General features: G+C 45.0%; 1 protein-coding gene across 1 annotated transcript in view; it reads left to right on the forward strand.

Annotated features, from left to right (window-relative positions):
* UBR4 (ubiquitin protein ligase E3 component n-recognin 4) overlaps positions 1 to 19,399 on the forward strand; it is a 3,959,899-nt gene that overhangs the window by 2,150,755 nt on the left and 1,789,745 nt on the right.

The raw sequence follows: 19,399 nt of genomic DNA on the forward strand, positions 1-19,399 counted from the left end.
ATCAGTAAAGAATGAAGGCGAGATGAACAACTCACATGGAACATTATGGTGAGTACACAACTTCTTTTTCTATCTGCCAGTTCATCCCCAAGACTCTCTGGAGCAGACTTTCCTCCCTCACAATATATTTAGAAAACCAGTGCTTGAAAATTCTTGCCAAAAGCACAATGGAGGGTTCCTCCAACCAGGTAACCAAGCCTACCATGAAGTGGAAGGCCAAAAGGCCTAGGAACGAGGCTTCAGTTGCACATGTCCCCCAGCTGAAGTCTCTGTCGAGGTGCATGGTAGCCAAAAGACAGGTTCTGCTTCAGATCCCGATCACAGGTTGAGCCTGTTTTGCAGGCTGCCTTAGACCCAGACACCACATCCAGTGAGGCCTCACAGACATTTGTGGTACAGACATCCAGGGGAACCAAGGCTCATTCTGTCTGGAGCACCTAGGGGAGTCACGCAAATCTTGGTGAGAGAAGTTGTCGATTTGGACATAATTGAATGTAGTCTGTCTGAATCCCCAACCTTACATCGGATGGAAGTGTCTGCTAAGAAAACAATAAAAAACTAAGCATCCATCCCCTCCTCCCGATCCCCAGAAAGAGTGTCAAAATTTTGCCCAAGGATTACTCAAGGCCTTCATGTCCTTGAGGCCTTTTGCTGAGTCCCCTGCTCTTCCCTTCTGTTTGCCTAACTTGTTCCAAATAAAGGGTCAGACAGCCTATTTCAGAGGAGGAACTTTCATCAGATGATGACAGTGACTCACTAACCTACTTCTCTCAAATTCCTTTACTTTTCCCCTGAGGAAGACTGTAATGGGATAGACCTGCCTATAAAGGAAATCTCATTTGGGGAAATCCTTTTAGAAATGAGACCACTTCAAGTGGGACAGCACTCAAATGTCAGATGGTCCAGTAGTTGTACTATGACCTCCTTCAGGTGGAAACCCCCAGCCTTTAAACTGTCCCACGTGTTATTCCTGCCTTTCTGGATGCCTTTGCTTCCATGTCCATGCGTCCTAACTCTCCGCTTCCGGCCCTTAAGCCAGACAGATACTCCAGAGTCTCTCAAGACAGCAACCTTCTCTTTAAGCCTCCTGTTACTGACCCCTCAGTTATCTCTGTGGCCTCAGACAAAGCTTTGAGGTCCCTTGCTTCCACTTCTCTCCTACCCTCTGACAAAGACAGTAGACATCTGGAGAGATTGGGAAGAAAATCTATACTTCAGCTGTCTAGCCTTTAGGGCTTTGAACTACCAAATTCATATGACCAAGTATTCCCTGGAACTTCTGTCTCAGCTATCTAAAATTGTTTCTGACATGCCTGTTTCAGAAAACAAGGCCTTGGAATCTTCCCTAATTGCTGCATCCTCCCAGGTGGCCTGTCATTCAATAAAATGCAGCTATGATGCTGTTGAGGCTACCTCCAAGGCTGCTCAGTGTTGAGAAGATATGCATGGTTAAGGCTTCAACCCCTCCCTGAGGACATTATGCTGAAGCTCATGGATGCTCCCCTTGACAATTCTGCATTATTTGGTAAGGCTTCAGCTGATCTCTTAAAATCACTGCAGGAAAAAAAGCAGAGAATTAAAAGAACTTCAACCATATGCTGGTTTCACCATTACCCAAGTTCGACAGGAACTACCCTTTCAAACAGGTATTCATCTGCAGGCAAACCCATCCCTCCAAAGCTACGCCCTTCAATGGAAGCAAGAAAGCTTATCACGCCTCAGCTCCCTCATCTTCCTACTAGCATAAACAACCATTTCCTGACAGAGCAGGTTTTTCCTGACTCTTAAGGACTTTCTTGCACTTACCCCTTTTTCTCTCTGCCTCTCCCTATCCCTTCCAGCCTGGGAATCCATCACACAAAATGCCTGGGTCTTGAACATCATAAAACACAGATATTTCATAGGATGGCACACTGTGCCTCCCTTCAGGGTTTTATCCCATGACCTCCTACATGTTCCTGGTTACCAGAAAGGAAGGCCCCTGGAGACCTATCCTAGATCTCCCCTTCCTCAACACCTCCCTAAAGGTACCCTCCTTCAAAATGCTTACCCTTCAGACCCTGTTTCCTTAGATCCTCCCACACGTCTATCTGGGATCCGTAGACATCAAAGATGCCTGCCTGCATATTCCCATTCATCCCAAGTTCAGGCAATTTCTTATTAGCTCTCGTGGCATCCTGGCACTTTCAATTCTCAGCTTTGCCTTTTGGTCTTTCTTACAGCATCAGGAGCTTTCACAAAATGCTTAGCCCCAGTAGTCGCATTTTGCAGACCCCTAGGGATTCAAATATTCCCCAGTCCTGGACAACTTTCTGTTCCAGGCAAGCACCCCAGAGGAACTGCAGATGAACCACCACTCAACCATTGTCATCCTACAACAACTAGGATTCACAGTCATTTTCAAAACATCTGCCCTCACCCCATCCCAATATCATGTCTTTCTGGGGTGCAGATTTCAGAGAGACAGTGATAGTGTCCTTGCCACCTCAAAAGGCACAGAAGCTCCACCAGACCTTTTCAGACATCCTTCCCCTACATCTGTTGTCAGCAAGGCAATTTCCCAGGATCCTGAGACTGATGGCTGATCTGAGAAATTGCCTTGCTGACATACCTATGCTTATGCTACCTCTGGCAAGGTTTCATATGGGGAAGTTTGAGTGGTTCCTGAAGTCAGTGTGGACACATGCCCACCCTCTGGAATTTCAAATCCCGCTCCTAACTTGCTTAAAGGAGCTTCTGTGGTGGATCCAACAAATGACCCTCAACCCGGGGCTTCCCTTCCACCCCCTGCCCCCAACTCAAGACCTGTACACACATGCTTCAAATGCAGGCTGGGGGCAGTGGCGGCTGGTGACTTCTAATCAAAGGGGGATGTCAGGAGACAGCTGAATGGGTGGGGCCAATGGGAAGGGGTGTGGCCAACTAGAACGAGGAGGAGCTATGCTCAAAACCACAAAAACTGGAACTTTAAATACACTGCCCTGGGTGCCAAACCGTCATTATGAGAGTCCAGTCAAGACAAAATGAAGTATAGAAGAAAAAAAATATTTCAGTGCATTGGCTGCATGATAGCTTACTTAATAGATGGAAACAAAAAGGCTGTGAGGCATGAAAAATAAATTACTTTTTAAATACATTACTGGAATGTCAGTCAAAATCAAGTTCAAGAAAAACAAGCAGCACTCAACTCAAACCACTTCTCCTTGCACTGCAGTTCTAATTATAATTTATATTCAGCTTAAAAGTACCAAGTAATATGCTGAAAGTAGCAATCTCTGTGATACCCTCACTTATAAAAAGGTTTCTTATCCAAAAAGACCTGCTGCCTGACAACAACTATCTACTTATTTCATGGGGAAAACATGATGAAAGTAAAAAATGAACAGCAAACAAGAAACAAGCTGAAGATAAATTACTTAAAGGATTACTGCACAAGTTATGGACCACACATGACAGACTGGCATTCTGTTTAGTTTACGGGTAAAGCCTGCAAAGATGACTGCAAGTTTCCAGCAAAGGTAATGAGCTTCTTAAAATACTGTAATCCTGTCCTTTATTACAAATGCTGTCTTATGCATTTCAATATCCAAGGCTTATATGTTATCTATTTATGCAGGTATTCTCTGCATGGCAACAACAAAAAGGCTTTCAGTGTTGGTAATTCTTTAACAGTATGCTTATTAAAGCTTACTTGCATCTTACAATCTCAGACAAGCTTACCTGATGGTCATGAAAACATTGCTACTTAAACACAGAGCAGAGGGCACTTTCTGAATAATAAGAAGCATAAATCAACAGTATAAAAATATGACAGAAAACCAGAACATTTTGCAAAATCAAGCAAGGACAGATGAAAAGCCACTGTAGTACTTGTGCCTACCTTGGATGGGGGGATACTCTGCACACTTAGACTGTATAACTGCTCCTTACCTTGCTTGGACACATCCAGAGTCACTACATGGGGGAGTGGGGTGCAACAAGTATGTCACAATTTGAAACGTCTCTGGCTATCTGTGATGGCCCTGACGCATTTGTCATACCTCTAAACTGCAGAGCAAGAAATCTGGGCAGGCTCATACATGGAAGTGGCACAAAGGCCCCAAAATAAGGAAAATATTTAAATACTGCTTTTATAAACTTTCTAATAGAATAGTAGGTCTTGCATTAGTATGAATTTTCTGAAGGGTATGAAGTCTGAAACTCAAATGTATGTCATTATTTTCTAACTTCACTCTTTAATGTTTTGCACTAATTTGCCAGGAAACCACAATTTTATGAAAAATAGACCAAAAATGTGATACAAAAATATAAAGTAGCCACGCAATACAGCTGGGGAACCTGTCAAAGAAGGGACACTTTTTTAACATTAGTACTGTTAACTTGAGCAGCTGACAAACGAATCTACATGCATTTCTGAAATAAAAGTAATCTATAACTCTTATTACAGTTATTTATTAATTGTAAACCCTCCGCGTTTTCTTCCAAAATTGCCATTTTGCAGAGGGATTATTAGAGGGAGAACAACATTTTGAGCCAAAATTAGGGACAGTTGAGAGGTCTGGATATGCCTAATTCTATAAAGCAATTTATTTGCACGTACCTCTCAACCTGTTAACGCAGGAAATCTGGACAAAGCCAAATATATAGGGGGAACATACAAACATTACTAAAAAATGCTCTTGTATAAACTTAGTTTATAGAATAACAGGTCTTGCTTTAGCATACATTTTTCTGAAGGTTATGAAGTCTGAAATTCAATGTTTGTCATTATTTAGTGACTTAATTCCTAAATGGTTTGCCAGAAAACCACAAATTTTATGAGGATCAAACCAAAAATAAGCAAAAATCTGTACAGTTGAGAGGTATAGTTCAGCCAGGTCTATCTTTGATTTTGCCGCCCTTCCCCCTCACAAAATCATGGTCGAATGGAGCCTCCCTCCTACAGCCATTCCAATGTTCCATTACTTGGCTATTTCGCCCTATTTACCATAAACACTGTAATGTGCATACTGCTTTACTTCTGTGATGATTTGGATTTCATTTGAAAGTTTTATTTTGCATTTTACAGCACAAACACTAAGACATCTGCTAAACAAAGCAATGCAGTCTCGCAATGAAAATAGACTTGGCATTAAAACTTCTCTGCCCTTGAAACTCACATTCATTGAAACAGCATTGAAATCCACATTCAAACAAAACACATTTGGCTAGTATAAAGATTAACGTTGGGCTGTTTTCAAATGATAGGCCCCTTGCACACAAAACATACATGTATTGTGTGATACACCTTCCTGGTTGTATTAAATGATATTCCTTGTATAATACAGTACAGTTAAGAGGGTGTTTTAAATTTATTGTTTGAATATTATTCCAGTAAACAAACAAAATGCATGCACCAATAATGAAAAAACTTCCCAGCTGAGAACATTTCCATCATAAAAGTCTACTCAAACTTCTACAATCCACCAGTATCAGTAAATATGCAAAATCTCTGCAGAAGTAAAAGTCATCTAAATAATTCCACATTAAAGAGACCTGTAACCAATGAAGAGGTTGCTGCTAGCAAACAACTTTATATTTCATTGTTTCATCTACAAATAAAGTGCCTGTTGCCCTTGAGGAATAAATTGCCTATGTTACATTACAAAAATGATAGGCTAGTAATATTACAATAGGGAATGGATGGCAAACTAACAGGTTCATAGTTGCTAGGTATCTTTGCCAAAGACTGGACATTCTCAGGACGGCAGCATCCACCCGCTGTGGGAGTAGAACCCACAGCCTTCTGCATCAAAAGCAAGTACACTACCTGTTGTGCTATTAAAATGCAAGCAGACTGAGCATAAGCAGCATTAAAGTTCTCTTCCCCTGCAGCTTTCAACTCCTTGTAAAATCTACTCGACACTCAACTGTATCTCTGAACTTCGCAGCACAAGAAATCTGGAAAAAGCCAACATTTATTGGGGGAGAGGACAAATGCCCAAAAAACAGGGACACATTTTAAACATTGCTTGTATAATCTTGGAAAGTTGCTAGAATAAAATGCTGTGTTACCACCATACATTTTACTGCCAAGTCTTGAACCCCAGGACACTGTGCAAAACAGTCAGAGCAGCATACTATTGTTCCAAATCAGTTGTTTTGTGAAAGAGAGGAAGACTGTAAGTTCATTGGCTACCATTTAGTGAATTCAGTTAGCACAAAACATCTGGACAAAGCCAGTAATGGGGGGAATACAGTCCCAAAAATAGGGACAAATTTCAAATATTCATCTTATAAACTTAGAAAATTGCTAGAATAAAAGGTTTTGTGTTACTATGTACTTTCTGAAGAATATGAAGTCTGAAATTTAAATGCCTGTCAATTTTATTTAACATTTGTTAACCAGGAAAGTCTGACTTGGAACAAAAGCCAATTTTCAGCAGAGGCCCAGGGAGAAATACTGCAGACGCATGTCTTTGTAACATGGGAGGGCACCAGAGCAAACCCACACAAACCCAGTTAGGACATGCAGACATCACACAGAAGGTACCCTAGCCCAAGAATCAAACCAGAGAACTCTAGCAGTGAGGCAACAATGCTACCACTGCACTATCAATTATTTAAGGAGTTAAAATTCAGAAACCACAGATTTTATGAGGAACAGAACAAAATATGAGGTGAAACGTTTCACAAATGTTGGTGGGTAGGGAATTCAGGCTCTTGTTACCTGCCCCTAAGGTACAAGGTTTGAGCCTGAGGTATTCTCTAACCAGCAGGTATTCCGAGTTCTCTAGCCACCAGTATAAATCAGCTGGGGCATTACACACACACACACACACACACACACACACACACACACACACACACACACACACACACACACACATGCAACCATCAATTACAACGAATAGTATGACTGTGAATGTAGACTTCAGATGTTATATTGCGATCAGTTGAATGAAGAAATACATGAATTAACTGCCAAACAGCTCACTACTGTTTAGAATAGTATGTGACCCAATGCAACCAAATATTAGCTCACGAATCAAGGTGAAAGCTATAAAATAGTTGTGAACAAAATTATCAAAATCAAGGACAGATATTGACTTTATGCACTTAAAAGTTGCTAGAATAACAAACGGGCTTTGCATCATCATCATTTTTTTTTTCTAAAGGGTATTAAGTCAGAAACAAAATGTCTGTCAATATTTCAGTAATGCAATCCTAAATGATTTGTCAGAGCACCATAATTTTACAAGACAACAGACCACCATACAAGACACAGTTTAAGGACAGTTGAGAGCTTCTATGCCCCCCCCCCCAACTACCACAACTATACGTTTAATTTCTTTGCTCAAGAATTCTAGCCAAAAAAAGCAATAATGAAGGGACAAAGTACCAAAATCAGTGATAATTTTAAATATAACTAATTAACAGAGCAAGAGGTTTTCCATCAACATGCACTTTCTGAACATAAGTGGTATGAAAGTATAATGGCTGGTTTTATTTACTGTAATCCTCAAATTTACCTGAAAAAATGTGGAAAAAACAGGACCATTCTACAAAATCAAAGACAGTTGAGACCATCTACACCCTGCATGCATACATACAGTTAAAATGATTTGCCAGAGCAATAGTTTTACAACAAAACAGATTAAAATATGAGGCGAAATTGGAGCCAGTTGAGACATCCTGTGCCTTTCCCCATCTCTCATCATCTTTGCTCAAGATTTCTGTACAAAGCCAACAACAAAGGAGCAAAGAGTCCTAATCAGATACATTTTAAAAGTATACCGTAATTCTTTTACAAATAACAGAAGTATTCCATGAAGTCATACTTCCCAAACAGTAAGAAGTATGAACTATAATGCCTGGATTTATTGACTGACAATATCATTTAGTAATTCACCAGACAAAAATCAAACTACTTTATGGGGACCAGCCTAATAAGTAAGTAAATAAATGTGTTGCAAAATCAGTGACAGTTCATAGGTTCATAGGTTGGTACTAGGCTATCGGCCCTAGGGGCCTATACAAGCCTAGCCATAACAATTCCTTGGCTATTTCCTCCCTGCCTCTGTCTAGCAGGGCGACTGATGTGATCCCTGGGGTTAATTTCCTTTCTGCCATCCAATCATCAAGGTTCCTTTTGAAGAGGGCCAAAGAGGTGCTCTGCTTGACATGTATGGGCAGTCTATTCCAGAGTCTGGGGAGTCTCTGGGTCAGGAATCTATCCCTCCAGCTTGTTTTGTTTATTGTGATGACAAGATTTAGATCCCTGGAGTGTGTGGCTGTGAGGGATTGGGATTTCTTTAAGTGTAGCATGTCCAGCAGCTCTGGGTTTGACATGGCCTTGTATGTTAAGCAGAGATTGCCTCGGAGTAGATGATATGCAACAGTGTATAGCTGGAGTTTTTTTAAGACGGTCAGCATAGGGCATCTGCTTTAGGCCTGTGATTCTTTGTGAGGTATTTCTGCGGCCTTTCCAGTTGTTGCAGATGTCTTGAGAGGTACATACCAAATGGGGCATTGTATACTATAATGGGTCTAATGAGGGATGAGTACAGTGGGACAAGGACCTCCTTTTTTCTGGATGAAAAGCCTTTAGTGATGAGGTGTGCCACATAGAAGGATTTCCTGACTGTTGTGGTGATGTGGTTATTGGAGGTGAGACCACTGTCCACCTGTGTCTGTAAGTCTCATCATACTTTCGGTGTTTAGTGTACTACCACCTATGTGATAATTCACGGGTACATGTTTTTCCCAAAGGGGATAACTATACATTTCTTGGCATTGAGCTTGAGCCCATGGCTCTTGCACCAAGCATCTGTTTCTGTAAGGCCCTTTTGTAGAGTATCCACATCATGTTGGGGATTCAATAATGGCTCCCAGTTTGCAGTCATCTGCGAACTTTGATAGCCAGAGTCCAGTAGTGTTGGCCTGTACTTCAGAGAAGTAGAATCCAAACAAGAGAAGTCCCAGGACTGAACCCTGAGGTACTCCACTTGTCTGGAGCTGGATTTGGAGTCAGCTACTTTTACAGTGTGGGTTCTGTCAGTAAGCCTGTTCGCAACCCATCGAGTGACATAGGGATTAATGCCCAGCTTAGTAAGTTTATCTATGATTCTAGAGTGGGGGATGGTGTCAAAGGCCTTGGCGAAGTCCAGATAGGCTGTGTGGACTGCCTTACCCTCGTCCACGGCTCTGGAGACTGATTCAAAGAAGTCAGTAAGGTTCAGGAGACAAGATCAGCCCTTCACGAACCCAAACTGGGTGGGGTCCAGTGTTTTAAGGTTGCCAGTGTCTTTGTTTATAAGTTCCATGATAATACGTTCCATGGCCTTGCAGATCAGGCTCATCAGACTGATGGGGGCAGTAGTTCCCAGGATCCAAGGTGGATCCCCCTTGTGGAGTGGGATAACTGTAGCTGTGCGCCACTCAGTGAGTACGAAGCCTGAGGTGAGGGTATGATTAAACATGACAATTAGGTGAGGTGCCAGTTCATATTGTAGTTCGTGTAGTACACAGCCCGGGATGTCATCTGGTCCCATGGATGCTATATTCTTAGCTTTGGAGAGTGCGTTTTTTACCTTTGTGGCTGTTATTACCGGAATTTGGCAATCTTCCAGTATTGAGATGGGCCATTTAGGGAGTGAGAGGGGAGTGAAGTTGGCGCTGAATCGATCTGCCAGGATATTGGCAATGTCCTTGGAATCAGTATATTTAATGCCATTCTGTTGTAGCTCAGAGCAGATCTGAGCATTGCCATTTAGATTCTTGACATAGTTATAGAATGCCTTGTGGTTGTCTTTGGAATCTTTGGCAATTTTATTTTGTTGAGAGAATCCCCCCATACATACATTTTATATAAACACACACACACTAGTCTGACTTGCAATACAGTTCTCGTCTGACTGCAAACTGACCTGCAATACAATTCTTTGCCATCTGCGTTCCCTAAAATCCACAGCAGAGAGTGTACCTGCAAAGTCTTGGCTGTTTGTGTTCACTCTGCACTAATACAATCCACAGCAGAGAGTAATGTACGAGTAAAATTGCACCTGTAATCCACAGCAGAGAGCATCTCAGCCATTTGCTTCGTGCCAGAATACACTTCCAGTTTCCTGGCTCTTGTTTGTTCCTTCCTGTTTGCGTGAACGTTCCAAGACTGCTGACCTTGCAGTCCTCTTCCCCTTCCAGTCTATGCGGTTAGCACTGCATAGACTTCTGGTGCATCAGCAGTCTGCTGCCTTCTTCCTGAATCCGGACTGGTAAGGCAGCAGTCTGGATCCACTTTCTATGTGGAGGATAGAGGATTTGTAGGACTGTACCACTGTGGTTCACAGCTGGTGGGCTGCAGTCCGATATCACAAGCCGCCACTTGCTGGGGGGGCTGCATTGGACCACCATACTGTAAAAGGGCAAACGGCCTCTGTCAGAAAAAGGACCACATAAATGTAAGAGATGAAGGCATTGATTCTGGCTCTTCAGTCCTTTCGGTCCTTTCTCAACCCAGGCTGGTTGAGTATCTACACAGACAACATAACTGTTCTCTGGTGTGTGAACAAGCAGGAGAGGACCATATCCTACCTCCTATGCAGTTTAGCTTTACAGGTTTGGGAGCTAGTCTTCTGACTTCACATTTCTCTTCTGGCGTTCTGCATCTCTTCCAGTCAGAACTCTGAGCAGACACTTTGAGCAGATCCACAGCACAGGCCCACAAACAGATGCTTCACAGGTTGTGTTTGTGGAAATAGTCCACCAGTGGGGTATTCCTCAAGTAGACTTGTTTGCCTCTCCTCTGAACAGACAGCTTCCAAAATTTGTGCCAGGGAACCTCACGCTCTGGCATGGAAAATGGACGCCCTATCTATGTCCTGGAAGGGGGAGTTTCTGCATGCATTCCTTCCCCTTCCGCTCATTCCGAAAGTCTTGTTGAAGATTCAGCAGGACAAACCAAATAAATCTTGCTGGTGACTCCCTATTGGCCAAGACGGCATTGTTTGCCCCTTCTCCTGCACCTAGCCAAGGACAATCAAAAGTTACCTCACAGAGTAGACTTACACAACATAAGGGCTCCCTCATCCACCCACACTTTGCAACTCAACAGCTAACTCTGTGGGTGATAGAGCCCTGATACCTTTTAGACACCTATTTTCAGAAGCAGGAGGCCAGGAAACCCAGTACCAGGAAATCTTACCTATCCAAATGGAAAAGATTTTCAATGTGGTGTCTTTCTCGCAACTTTGACCCACTAAAGGTGGATCTCCCTCTGGATCTTTCATACCTGTATGAATTGCTCAATTCTGGTCTACCTTATTCATCTTTAAAAGCATATCTTTCAATCATTTCAGTGTCTGCCCCCCCCCCCCCTTAGCTTCTATATTTGAGGCCAAACAGTTCTTCAAAGGCATCCTCCACATGAGACCTCCCAGGAGGCCTGTGCCACCTCCCTGGGACCTAAACTGTGTACTAAAGAAACTGACACTTGCACCCTTAGAGCAAGCTTCCTCTAGCTCATTAAAACACTGCACCTGGAAAACTGTCTACCTACTAGCCCTAATGTCTCCCATAAGCATCTCAGAGCTCCAGGCCCTAATGGCTTCTACCCCCTTTTTGAGCTTCCACAAAGACAGGGTCTCCATTTGTACCCATCCCCACCTTAATGCCCAAAGTGGTAAATGAGTTGTCCTTAAATTAGGCTATCCACCTACCAACCTTTTTCCCTTCTCCCCAGAACACTATTGAGAAGATTTTGCACACACATGATGTGCACAGACAGCTCAAATTTTACTTCCACAAAACTAAATCAATGAAGAAATCAAAACAGCTGATGTTATGTGATCCTATCTCGCCTACATTCAATACTGATGGGCTCGGAGCCGATCCCTCGGCTCCGACTCGGCACGCTATGCTATAGAGCGAGGCCTCTTATTGGCTGAGCTATTTCTTATCCCAGGATGCACCACCACTAATCCCCCAGATCTCGTTTGCCGCTTACTAAGCTAGGACGTGGTCTCAACTTGGCTGGGCTAAGTACTACTTTATTTAGGCTTTTCCTGTCAGGAATTTGCTTGCTTTGAACCCAAAAGCTGTTTTAACAGGTATTGTTGTGATACGAGTGTGTTTTGCGTATTTTTATTGAGGAATTTGTGTTTTTTTCGTCAGGGAAGGTTTCCCGTTTTAGAGGGGCCTTCCCTTTTTGCTATTTGCTATTCTAGCGTTTGTTTGTGGGTCAAGTACCCGTTTAAGTTAGAGGGTCTTGACCCTCTCTTTCTGTGTTTTTTGTTTGACTGTATTGGTAAAAAAAAAAAACTTTGTATTTCTTCAACTTTAAACTGTGTATTTCTATCTGCAGACATGTCAAAAGAACATAGACCCTCCGGGTTTAAAAAGTGCGCGAGGTGTGGTTATAAGATGTCCATTACGGACGACCACTCCTCGTGCGTTTATTGCTTAGGCGCCAAGCACCTACAAGAGTCATGTAGCGTGTGTCACGCCTTTTCATCAAGAGTCCTCCAGGAGAGGAAGAACAAATTAATCCTAAAAGGTTTGATAAAGCCTTCCTTCGAGGAGGCTTTATCTTCATCTTCCTCTCCTCCTTCAAAAAAAAAGAAAAAAGCGTCGGCTCCGACCAGTCTGTCGGAACTGACTGCCAAAAAACCTAGGCAGGCTTCTCCATTGGCTCCACGGACTTCGGAGCCGAGGACGGAACGGTCTGCCTCGATGCCTCCAGTCTCGACCCCTCTGGTTTCGGAGCCGAGGACTGGGGCATCGAGAGGCGGGTCACCTTCATCAGCTCCACTGATATTGGAGCCGATGAAGGTTGCCGGCTCAGACTCTTCCCCTTCGGCGCCGAAGTCCTCATCGGCACCTAGGGAAATTGCCCTGAGATCTCCCTCGGAACCGATAATTATTGAATCCATTCGGAGCCGGTCCCCTAGTCCTATGGAGCCGATGGAGAAATCGATTCGGACCCGATTGGTATCGTCCAGATCCTCCAAGATGTCTGATTCGGGCATCGACAGGGTGCTCCTAAGACTCTTCCAGTCTCCGGTGTTCCAAAAGCTAGTTTCGGCTCCAGCCCATTTGGCTTCGGAGCCGATGGTCCACCTTCCTACTATGGTTCCTCCGCCAACAGCCTCGGCACCGTTGGAGCCGGTGCTGGTGGAACCGGTGGAGGTTTTAGGGTCGGGCCCGACCCTTACTCCAACTCCGGCTCTTGAGTCTGAGTTCGGTACGCGGACTTCTTCCGTCGGCCCTGGGGGGATGCTTCGGGATTGATGTTTTCGGTCCCAAGTCTTCCTCTCGGTGCGTCGGCTGCGGGAGTGCCGTCTACCGTCGTGACCACCGAGGTGGGACCTTCCCAGGATTCTGGTGGTCCCGCCTTCAGGGCTATGAGGAGTGCGTTAGCCAAATCATCCTTGGCAACCTCCACGGTCTCCCCAGCTCCTTCCCTGCATACCGAGACTGGGTCTTTGGCAGTCCCCCTGTCCTTAGACAGAGGAGCCCCGGGGCCTGAGGTTACCCCCACTGGGGTTTCCCCCCCTCCTGGAGGTCCTTCTGAAGCTTCTTCGGAAGAACCCCTCAGGAAAAGATCGTGCAAGAGGAAGCACGGTGACTCCCCTGATGAGTCTCTTACATCAGACACTGATCTCGATGATGCAGAAGGGTCCCCTAAGTCGTCCTCGGATGATGTCTCCTTTGCAGACATCCTGGAAGCCCTTAAACAACGAGGTGGCTGGCAGTCCAAACCCCCTTCTGCTGATGAGTCGGTGTTCCTTAAGGCCTTCGGGGCTCAGCCCTCCGCCTCCTGGGTGTCTCCGCCTTCACGAGCTCTTGGATTTGATCTGTCGGCGCGGGAACACCCAGACTCTGTGGAACCGTGCCTGCTCGTCCTAATAAATTCTCTCGGCACCCCTGAAAAGAGTTTCTAACTAAAGGTGTGGCTGTAGATGCTTTGGTGGTGGCATCTGCTACCCAGCAAGATGTAGCAGAGGCTTCGACGTCCGTCCATCTTCCTAATAAGGAGTCTAGGAGCATGGATCAGTACGGAAAGCGCACCCTAAGTTCAGTGGCCTTTACATTAAGGTCCTTGAACTACCTTACGCACTTTACCAGATTTCAGAGGGATCTGATTAAAGAGCTTTCCGATACCCTCTTGGGTAACCTGCCTGAGGAGCTGGCCCAGACGGTTGGCTCTCAGCTGGCTACATTATCGTCCATTTCAAACTCGTCCATGGGGCTCATTTCTTATGCGACCGAAGGGGCGAGTAGAGCGGTGGGTACAGGCATTGCTCTACGGAGACAAGCCTGGCTACGCTTGTGTCATTTCGCGGAGGCCTTTAAGTCTTCCTTTGCCGACGCCCCCTTTGATGGGTCCTCCCTGTTTGGACCCAAGGTAAAGGACACACTGACCCGCTGGGAACAGGAGGGTAAGACTCTGACTGCCGTAGGGGCACGATTTTCCACTCCCTTTCGGCCTTATCCCAAGGCTAAAAGAGGGGGGGAAATGTGGTTCCGTAGATCTCAGAAGCCTTACCCCTCTCAGCAGGATGATCCCCCTTCCAGAGGCAGGGGAGGGGGAAATTATTCCGGAAGATGCCATCCCAGAGGCGGCAGAGGCCCTCGCAACATTGGAGACCGCGAGTCCTTTCGTGGCTCTTCAGCCTTTCACAGTCCCTGAGGGATTGCCTGACTGTGCAGCTCCGGAGCCAGTCGGGGGTCGTTTTTCGAGGCACTTAGAAGCCTGGGAAGGTATCACTCAGGACCGATGGGTGCTTCGAATTATCGCCGGAGGTTACCCCATCCCTTTCTTTCACTCTCCACCTCAGTCCAAAAAAATCCTGGACCCGCCACCCAGTCAACGGGAAACTGCAGCCTCAGAAGTTTCAAAGCTGCTGCAAAAAGGAGTCATCCAACCGGTCCCCGCAGACCAGATCGGATTAGGGACTTACTCAAGATTCTTTTTGGTGCCAAATAAGACCGGGGACTTGAGACCCATTCTAGATCTCAGCATTCTAAACCGTTCAGTCAAAAAGTCCAAGTTCCGAATGGTCACCCTTCAAGCCATTCTCCCATTGATGGAGAAAGGTGTTTGGATGTGCTCCATAGATCTCAAGGACGCATATTACCATATCATGGTACATCAAGCGTCCAGGAGACATCTGCGCTTCAGCCTAGGAGACAGTCATTTTCAGTTCCGCGCGCTGCCCTTTGGTCTCACCACAGCCCCCAGGGTGTTCAGCAAATGTTTGGCGGTCGTGACTGCTCACTTGAGAAGTCTAGGATTCCAGGTGTTTCCGTATCTGGACGACTGGCTCCTAACTGCCACCGCCGAGCATCTACTATTGCGGAGCCTACAAGCCACTATTTCACTGGGCAATTCCCTTGGAATCACCTTCAATTGGCCAAAGTCTGTATTGCTGCCATCTCAATGCATAAGATTCATAGGAGTAGAGATAGACTCAAATCAAATGCGGGTCTATCTACCTACAGACAGAATACAAACCATTCAGGCTCAAGTTCGAGCCTTACTTCCCAGATCCAAAGCCCTAGCCAGAATGGTCCTGCAGCTACTGGGTTCCATGTCCGCCACGGTTCTTCTAGTTCCCCTGGCAAGGTTGCACATGAGAATTCTCCAGTGGCTTCTTTCAACTCAGTGGTCCTTTCAGGAACTCCCTCTGTCACCTCATATGGATCACGGAAACCTGCAAACGGGACCTTCGCTGGTGGCTAGTGCCCTCCAATTTGGATTAGGGACGACCCTTTGTTCCACCTCCTCCTGCGGCCACTTTGACCACGGACGCCTCCCAGATGGGGGGGGGGGCATTCCCTGGGCAGGTCAGTCCAAGGCAAATGGCACCCAGAAGAGACCCTACTTCATATCAACATCCTATAAATGAGGGCGGTGCTTCTGTCCCTTCAAGCCCTTCACAATTACCTCCCTCAGGGCGTAATTGCCGTTCACTCAGACAACATGTCAGTTGTCTGGTACCTGAACAACCAGGGAGGGACCAGATCCTATCCTCTTTGCAGAGAGGCCATGAGAGTTTGGGAATGGGCAGTGTCAACCAAATGCTTTCTAGTGGCTACTCATATCCCGGGCAAGTCCAATGTGATAGCCGACAGACTGAGCAGAACCAGCCTCTCTCCTCACGAATGGTCTCTGAACATTACAGTTGCAAATCAGATATTCAGCAAATGGGGAGTTCCGTGTTGCGACCTCTTCGCGACTCCACTGAATGCGAAGTGCAAAAAGTTTTTCTCCCTCACCCCGGCTCCGGGGAAGAGCCCCATGGACGCACTAGCCCGTCCTTGGCCCACCGGCTTGCTTTATGCCTTCCCCCCATTTCCTCTCCTTCCCAGGGTGATCCAAAAGGCATCTCTCTTGGGGAGCAAAATAATCTTAGTTGCTCCTTACTGGCCTCGTCAAGTATGGTTCCCCTATCTTCGGAAGTATGCTCTGGAAGGTCCATGGTTCCTGGATCAGATCCCAGACCTTTTGGTCCATCAGTCGGGACTATTCCACCAGTCCCTACACACCTTAAAATTGACGGCTTGGCTCCTCCTCTTCCGACTATAGTAAGGAGTCATACATTGGATCCAGAAGTTGTACACATCTTATCCTCGGCCCACAAGTCTGCTACAAAGAAATTGTATTCTAACAAATGGAAAAGATTTGCTATTTGGGCTCAACTCCGGGGCCTGGATCCCATCACTATTCCCGTATCAGAAGTACTGAAATTTCTAACTTCTCTTTTTAATCAAGGCTCTTCAGTCTCTACCATCAAGGTTCAATTGGCAGCTATTTCCAATTTTCACGAATCTATAAACCCACCTTTAATGAGCAACAGATTGTGTAAGACCTTCTTGTAAGGAGCTGCGCTTTTAAGACCTCCGATTTCTCATCCTGCTCCTCCATGGGATCTCGATGTGGTGTTATGCGCCTTAACTTCCTTCCCCTTCGAACCGGCAGCGACATGCGATTTAAAATTTCTATCGTGGAAGACTGCCTTTCTGGTGGCGATTACTTCTGCCAGAAGGGTTTCAGAGCTTCAAGCTTTGTCTGTAAAACCTCCGTACTTGGTTTTTCACAAAGACAGAGTATCTCTCAGGCCAAATCCTTCCTTTGTCCCTAAAGTCTGTTCCAGTTTCTGCCTACAGCAATCATTAGAACTTCCAGTCTTCTTTCCAAAGTATTCTAACAAAGCGAATTCATATTCCACACATTGGATGTCCACAGGCAGTTGCTTTTATTTAGATAGGACCAAACAAACAAGGAAAACAGATCAGTTGTTTGTATCCTTTGCAGACAATAAATTGGGCAAAGCCGTCACAAAGGTCACTATTGCCAAATGGATCAGGGACTGTATTACTCAAGCTTATTCTTATTCTAACAAAGAGCTTACCACCTCTGTCAAAGCTCATTCTACAAGGGCTATGGCTACTTCGATAGCATTTCATTCTAAGCTTGCCATTAGTGACATTTGTGCTACGGCTACATGGTCTTCCCCACACACTTTCATTTCCCACTACAAATTGGATGTGGTATCTAGAGGACGAGCTTCATTTGGTTCCACAGTGCTCAGGAGTGTTTTCCAATGAGCCACCCAGGATTTAGGTGCTAGGGACGCTGTCCCATCAGTATTGAATGTAGGCGAGATAAGATCACATAACATCTTTTAGTTATGTACTTACCATAACTTTAGATGTTTGGGATCCATCTCGCCTACATTCCTAATAACCCACCCTCCTTCCCCCTTCCTTGGAGATCAGAGGATATCAGAAGGTCCGAATCCTGTTGTTTCATCTTGAAACATCTAACAATGTTATATAAACAAGTTGTGTATGTGTGCATGAATGCGGACAAACAAGATCTGGGGGATTAGTGGTGGTGCATCCTGGGATAAGAAATAGCTCAGCCAATAAGAGGCCTCGCTCTATAGCATAGCGTGCCGAGTCGGAGCCGAGGGATCGGCTCCGAGCCCATCAGTATTGAATGTAGGCAAGATGGATCCCAAACATCTAAAGTTATGGTAAGTACATAACTAAAAGTTTTTCTCATTCCATCCCAGAGCTCTGGGTCTACCTGTGTCCAAACAATTAATTTCTAACTGGATTTCCAAAACCATTACCTTCTGCTTTGCCTACTATGGGACCCCCCCCCCCCAGCTCAGTCAAAGCTCACTCCACCAGAGCAGTGGCTTCCTCTATGATTCCTTTCTCAGAGGGCTAGTCACCAATTCGATCTTAAAGGTGGCTACCTGGACCTTTGTATCCACACCTTTACTGAACATTACAAACTGGCTTCCATCTCCACGTTTAGGGCTGGGTTTACCAGAGCCATTTATTATGGCTACCTGGAAAATTCATCCGTTAACTCCACCTCTCTCTGTGCATGAGCTTTGGTACTCTCCCTCATGTAAAGAATACTACAATAGATGACTAGGACAGAATAATTGTGTAAGAACTTAGCTTAATGATGGATGTCCTTCTCTTCTCTGTTGCAGTATTCTGTCCCACCCCCACCCCCTTCCTCAGTTCTCATGATTCTTGGATGTATTGAATCTCTATTCCTTGGACTCTCTCTTCCTGGGGCTTCAGTTCTGAGGATGGTGCATGCGTATGTCACCTTTATGGCTTACATCCTACATGCAGGGTGGGATGTAATGCACACTTTACAGTAGTAAGAGTTTGGTATACTGGCCATTGGGTCACCTAGGAAGGCTACTCCCTCATGTTTAGACTATTGCAACAGAGAAGTGAAGGGCATCTATTGTTATGGTAAGTTCTTATATGACTATTCGTTATCTTAGTTAAATGGATAACAAATTGCATTTCCTTTCCATATCCTCTAAGAGGATTTTCCTTACCTAAATCTGCAAAGGAAAATTCGACTAGATTCTTGGCCTTTTGGGCCAGAGCTTCAGTTGTTGACATTTGTGCTGTGGCCACTTGGTCCAGTTCCCATACCATTAGTGCTCTTTACAAGTTGGACATAATATCCGAACAAGGCTGATTTTTGGCTCCACATTTCTCTAGAACAGGGCTGCTTTTGGCTCCATGGTTCTCAGGAATATCCTTCCATGAGGGGCACCCAAGATAATCGTAGCTGGGGACTCTCTCTCCCATACGTTGAAGAATGAAGGAAAATGACAACATCAGATTAAGTTATGTACTTACCATAACTATGCATCTGTGTTGTCCATTTTCATTCTTCCTCAACTCCCCATTCTTCTTCTCCAATCCTTATCCTTTGGGTTTGACCTTATGAGCTATATGGGAATCATTGTTCTCGGTTTGAGGCCCTACTCTCTCTCTCTCATGTTTTTTATTATTATATTTATTAATGCCTTCAGGCATATTTAACAGCAGCAAACTCGATTTCAGGCAATCTGACAAGTAAGGGCATTAT

Source organism: Protopterus annectens, chromosome 1.part1, assembly GCF_019279795.1.
Source record: "Protopterus annectens isolate FY-2018-M chromosome 1.part1, PAN1.0, whole genome shotgun sequence".
Lineage (NCBI taxonomy): Eukaryota > Metazoa > Chordata > Ceratodontiformes > Protopteridae > Protopterus > Protopterus annectens.